The following is a 6,723-nucleotide window of genomic DNA, read 5'->3' as shown; positions in this document are numbered from 1 at the left end:
ACCTCAAATATCCTTACATTCTTTTATTGTACATACCGAATGAACTCTTTCCATTAAATGACACAAAACGATCCGTTCATCGACGTTTTTTCTTCATTTTTTTTCAGATGGATTCTGTTTTATCCTTTTCCACAGTAGGTTGTTACTGATGGTATCCGGTCAACGGACATTGAGTATCTTACGTAGACAACTATTTATAAATACTTTTACCTTCTTTATGATGGTTGTAGTAGTTCCACAACTTTCGGCTCCGTACAGTTGAACTGTCTTTTCCTTCGTATTGAAGATTATGATTTCGATATCGGTCGACAGTTGTTTCCAGTTCCGTATGCTATTCAAGTGTAGGAATTCTGTCCGTAACCAGTGGAGCTCAATCTGTGTCGGTTAGAGACAGGTACCCACCTCAGTCAATGGACGAATGGTTGCGCAGTCATTCATAGATCGATGGAATTTAGACATTAACACCGCTGGATGCCGGCTCAGTGCTCTAGAGGTTAGGTGTTCGCTCGCGAAACACCCATCTATTGCTTCCAGGTTTCCAGCGGCTGTCTAACATTCATCGATTCATGATCTCAGTCAGAAAACAGTAATTGTTGAAGAAAAAAAAGGAATATCAATCGATTATCATGTATATACCCACGTATCATGTTGTAAGTTACGAAATCTAATTGGACAGCTTTTATATCGATATTTGCACGAGTACCGCAAAACTACGAAGAAGTTTGGCATGTTGAGGCCTACTGTTACAGAGTCTCCCACTACAGTGATTGTCTTCACCTGCATTTGCTCATGTGAATGGAATGGAAGAGCTAGGTGATTTGTGAAGTTCAGAACGTATAGTTGATCATGAGCTGTCCATTGTATTCCGTGTTCCTCCCCCCCCACAGATGTCGAGGTTTTCATAATCCAGTCAACCACCACAAGAAATACAAAACGGTGAGAGTAAATAGCCTTGTATGACTCCAGTCCTCACTTCGAATGAGTCTGTCTGCTGTCCTCCATGCACGACGTCGCAGTGTAGTCTGTCATATGAATTCCGGATGATGTTGACGATTTTCTCAAGTAGTCCATAGTGTCGGACAAGGTTCCATAAAGTCCTCCTATCCACACTGTTAATTTCTTTCTCATAGTCAAAGACGTTGATGTATAGTGGCGAGTCCCATTCAATTGATTGTTCAACAATGATCCGTATTGTCACGATTTGATCTGTACATGACCGAGCCTTAAGGAATCCAACCTACCGATTTCGAAGCTGGACGCCTACTGATTCTTCCGGTTCGACAACGCTCTTTTGAAAACCTTTCCAGGTACCGATAGTAGTTTTATTCCTCTGTAGTTCTCACATTTTCTCAGATCTCCTTCCTTTGATATTTTCATGAGGTATCCTTCTTTCCCGTCTGCCCGCATTTTTTCATCCTCCAAAGTCTTCGTGGATAGAACGTGGAGCATCTTTGCAGTTACTTCTACGTCTAACTAGTGCGCTTTAGCCGGCATATTGTCAGGTCCTGCTGGTTTACAACTCGTAATTTGTTTGATGGTTGTCCTGATTTCTTCGATCGTTGGTGCAGCGACAACCATAAGGTCTGCAGGTTTCGCTTCGACTTCCGGTGGATTCAATAGAGCTGGCCTATTCAAGAGTTCTTCAAAGTGTTTCACCCATCTGTTCCTTTGTTCTTGGATCAGCTTGCCTTCTTTGTCCCTGACTGGTCTTCCTTGTTTGTAAATTTTCTTTCCAGATTCTTCGTCGCGTCACGTAGTTGTTTCATATTTCCTTCTCTTGTAGCCTTTTAAGCTGTCGTTGCTAGCTCTCCCATGTATTCCTGCCTGTCAGGTATAATGCTACTCTTCACTTGCTTGTTTGCTATTGTGTTTTTACATTAGGCCTTCTATCAGGTACTTGGGTCTTTTCCTGGCCACTTCTCTATGATCGATCGCAACCTCTCGTAGAACTGATCCTCACTGTCGTCTCTGATACCATTGGTGTATGCATAACACAGGATAACCTCCATTGTGATTTTCTTTATCTTTTTTTTGAAGGGTGTTTTGATGATCCTGGATCCGTGAGATTCCTATCTAATGAGTGCTTCTTTGGACAGCAGCAGAACATTTTCATGAGTGTGTTGAGCATCTTTGTCTTCATGAATGAAGCACAACAGCATCTCTCCTGTATCTACCTTTTGCTGTGCAGTTTGATTCTAATTTGTTCCACTGATTTTTCGAAGCTTCATGTTGTATATCCTCATTTCTGTTGCTATTTGATTGGTCCTCTCAGTTTATCATATTTCCCGGACGTTCCACGTACACAGAAAAATTGTTGCCTTGGTTGTTATGAGGAGCATCAGTCTCGTGACTCCCGAAGAACCTCTGCTATCTTCATGATGCGTCACAATTCTTCCTTCAACTCCCATAGCAGAGCTTAAATGATTTGATTCATTTTTTCTGGTTAGCGTTCCCTTTTAGTAGGGTCGTTTTGCACGGAACGGGGATGTTTACTGTTATATTCTTATGAAGATTACATTACGAATTACGTCTGAGACCTATTAATGGACTAATATTATGTATAAATTCTTATGGTATGCATATTCAGTAACCAGGTTATGTATATCTACATTCCCCTTGTTGTGAGCTTTATTTTCACCTATAAATTATTATTGTACGATTTACTGTTCTTAAGCTATGTTCAGTTTATTGGCTACTGCCTCCCACGTTCTCAGCCACGTTTTTGGCTTTATTGTGTATGAATCTTATTCCTTTTTTATGGTGCGTTGCGGTCTGTTTGTTTAGTATATAAACCCACTATGTCTGAAATAAATGATTCTTATAGTGGAGGCTGTTTTTGGCATTATGGACTCAGATGGGCGGGTTAGGCGAGCAGTGGACCAGTAGGACTCTATGCTAGTCAGACCGGTTGGACGTCATTGGTTTAGTACAGTATAACAGAGAATAATTCGTATTTTGATTGGCGAATAGATTACGTGATAAACAGTGGGCCCATAAAGACAAAACTGACCTTATACCTAACCCTTCTCGTCCATCCAGGCTTGGTACTGGCAATAGCTCTAGAAGAGCTAGAAGCATATTTCTTAATTACTACTCAAAAGCTTAAAACTCCTGAATAAATATGTAGGCTATTAAAAAGTGTCCGAAGAACCACAGTTAAGTTCTAGATTTTGAAGCTGTCAAGTGACAAGAAACATTTCTAAAGGAGCTTATTATTCGTGCGATGCAGAAGGTCTAGATATGATTTATTTATGGCTTTCAGAATATTTGTTGGTATACCACGAAGTTATCCATGTTTCATCTGTCATTGGAACTCATTGCCTCAACACACGATTCTAGCCTCATCTGTTGATGTATCAACTAGATAATTGGATTGTCCAAGAGACCCACCACCGGCTTTTACACAATCTATCAAAGCCAATGTCCTTCTCAAACTAAATCAAAGTGACTAGATTTGATCCTCCCAGATGAGTGCTGAATGTGAATTTTCTCAGTTATTCTGTGTTCAGCCTCAAAGATCATGTGGTTAGAACCAATGTCACTGCAGAATTATACTTCAGAGATAATAGAATGTCTTAACATAATAGCAGTCAATCTAGAGATAAGACATTTCTTGCTGAATCTGATATATTCGTATCACAGCCCCACCGATCAATGTTTACAGCACTCACAACCCATCATAAATAGGTGTTTATACTACGTTCTGTATACCACATACTTCCAGTGCTGAAGCTACTAAATTTAAATGTTAATGATGCCTCTTGGATAAGAAAACAACCACAAACCCTTTCACACTTGTACCGAATTAAACCGTGTAATAGAATTCAAGTAGGTAACCCTGGCAACTCTACAAACATTCGAGTCTCCCTAGTGTAATTGGATAGTTGCACAAACGTCAGTTATGTGCCTCTAAACTTCACTAAGTTTGTTCCTTTACCAAGCAGTTACTCGATATACTGGATATCAATTTCAATCTACTATGAATAAAATGACATCTATGAACCGTGGTGGTCCTTGACATCACCTTACTGGCTGTCCTTAAATGTATAGGACTCACTAATCAACTACGAACTCTTCGATTGCAATCGAAACTCTTGAAGAGTGATGATAGTCGAATACATGTATCTGGAAAGCTAGGAAAAGTGTTTTTTGATGATTTTCTCTACAAAGCATCCTGGTAAATTATGGTTCACCTAATACTTGTGTGGCTGCCGGCTGCAGACGTGATATACATAGAAAAATTCTAGTATTCTATTGTGGACCACGGGATGGCTACTCTAATTTCTACCGACTGACCAACTTCGGATATCTCAGTACGACCCCAATCTCCAATATATCAGAACACGAACCGTAGATGAAATTGTCTATGGGGTCAGGAGAAGAATAAGAATAGGAATAGGAATAATAATTTACAGACAAATGCATATTTGTACAGTTAGGACTACCATAAATATTGACCAATAGGTAAATGACACGTGAAATAAATATTGACCAGTAGGGGAACGACACGTGGAATAAATATTGACCAATAAGAAAATGACACCACTTCACGTTCGAGGATAGCATTAGACTTAACAGGATAATTTTTTGGAAATTTTTCTGAATATCCCAACATATTCCTAGTTCAAAAGATATTGCAACTAGTGAGACATTTGCAAAAGCTGCCTCACAAGATTTCAACTGTAAGGTAATTTTAAGCGATTTTGTCTTGCCAAGCAATATTTCACTTTACTGGTTAGCGTTTTTAGCAATGTTGTTTTCTACGGGATGCGGTTGCTGACCTCATGACCAACGCTCCTCGTTGATCGGGGCATGGAACCAGCAGTAGCCTCGGAGTAGCTACAAACAAAGTCTAAGCAGTGACTAGAGAGAGCAATTAATTCCATATACTGTTAAAGCGGACTTGAATCATTGACATGAACGATTTGCAGCAAAATGCACACCTAATAATAATAATAACTCATTTTCAAATAACTATATTTGACATAATTAAGCCTATATGTTGGCATTTTTAACACCCATATACTTAATGTGGCCAAGTGAGAAAGTAATGATAAAATTATACAAACAAGTATACGACTCTCATTAGTTATTGGATCATTTTCCTGGGTTTTGTGCAAGTAATCTTAAGGGACCGTCATTTGATTTGAACTGGTTGGTGAATTAAAGGCAACTCACCGATGTCACCACTAAGGAGTATTTTGTAATGAGTAAACGTTCTTTTGTTTTTCAACGACTAATCGGGTTATGAACAGTTTCTATTCTCTGAAGGGACAATAGAATAACACTGAACTGCAACCAAATGATCTTTTGACGTGATTATACATTATCCTAGAATATTTAAAACTGGGAGTTGAATGGTTAGTGAAAGTAGGAGATAGGGGATGACTAACTTTGGGAGACCGTACATACTGAAAGCAGGGATGGATTACTCCATTCATACTTTCATCTTTATATTGCGTATAATAGAACCATTTTTGTTTTCCATTGGACGAGAACAAGAAGGATAACATGACATCACGGTAAGCTATGTCAGGATAGATAATTTATTGACATCGACCGAGGATTACACAGCTTAAATGGTCTCATTATGAATAATTTAAACTATCAGTTTATTAAAACTAGTCAGTTTATCAGTAGTGATCGTAGTCTTAGATCCTACTACCTCATGTATTTTTCAAACGTCCTCATCGTGTGAGCAGAAGAACAGTTTTTTTACTACCATCATTTGATGCTAGTATTGGGTATGATATAGATAATAGAAACCATCACAAGAAAGGACTAGAATTGTATGATAAACCTCATGTGTCGTTACCAGTAAAGAGGACCAATTATAAATTATCGTAGACTCCAAATCTCAGAAACGGAGGATTTTAAGTTAGTAAGCAATGCTGATAAACAACACACAGTGAATTACCGTACATTTTAGAAAATTCAAACTGTAAAGTAATACCGATGTCTACTTTGAAAGTATAGCATTTTTTTAACTAGATCCACTCGCGAGAGTGGGAGACACATTGCACTTAAAGTTATGATGTAGTTATGTATTTAGATAATTAATCGAAATCCGAAACATTCGTATCCACAACACAATAAGTATTCAGCTTCTAATATCACTACGCTCAGGCAAACTCAGTCGAAGAACGTATCGGAAATTAAACTCGACATTCAAGTTTCATCAGAATTATCTGTGCTTCCCTCAGTATTTCTCAAGCCTATCAAAATAGTACTGCAGTAGTTGCGAAAAGCCTTGTATTTAATTCAAAGAGAAAACAACTACCACATTCAAGATTACTATATTCTGTGACCCAAATCAGGCGAGAAAAAAAATTTACAGCTCAATTGTTGTTACATTAAGATGTTGCATACCGTAGACTGGTTTGCTGGAATTCGAACACAACATTCCAATATCTAGGATATAGCAAAGCAGTGATATACTAGTAGTTAAATATCCCCCCACAAATTATCTGAAGAAAAACAAGGAAGAAAGAGATGATGGTTAAGATGATAGATATATTTCATCGTATCCAAGGTTAACGTTATAAAGTCACATGGGTTAGTAAGAGCAAAAACCTTCAACAATAAATCAAAACGCGATTTATTGGTGATAACTAGCTAACCTTCTCCCACGAAAAATAAATGTTCAGTAAAATTATTGTAATTAAAACTAACTTTGAAGGCTTACAAAAATGTATATGTTAAGGATTTCTTTATCTTCATAAC

The sequence above is a fragment of the Schistosoma haematobium genome, chromosome 2 (assembly GCF_000699445.3).
Source record: "Schistosoma haematobium chromosome 2, whole genome shotgun sequence".
Taxonomy (NCBI): domain Eukaryota; kingdom Metazoa; phylum Platyhelminthes; class Trematoda; order Strigeidida; family Schistosomatidae; genus Schistosoma; species Schistosoma haematobium.
This window is presented reverse-complemented; position numbering follows the sequence as displayed.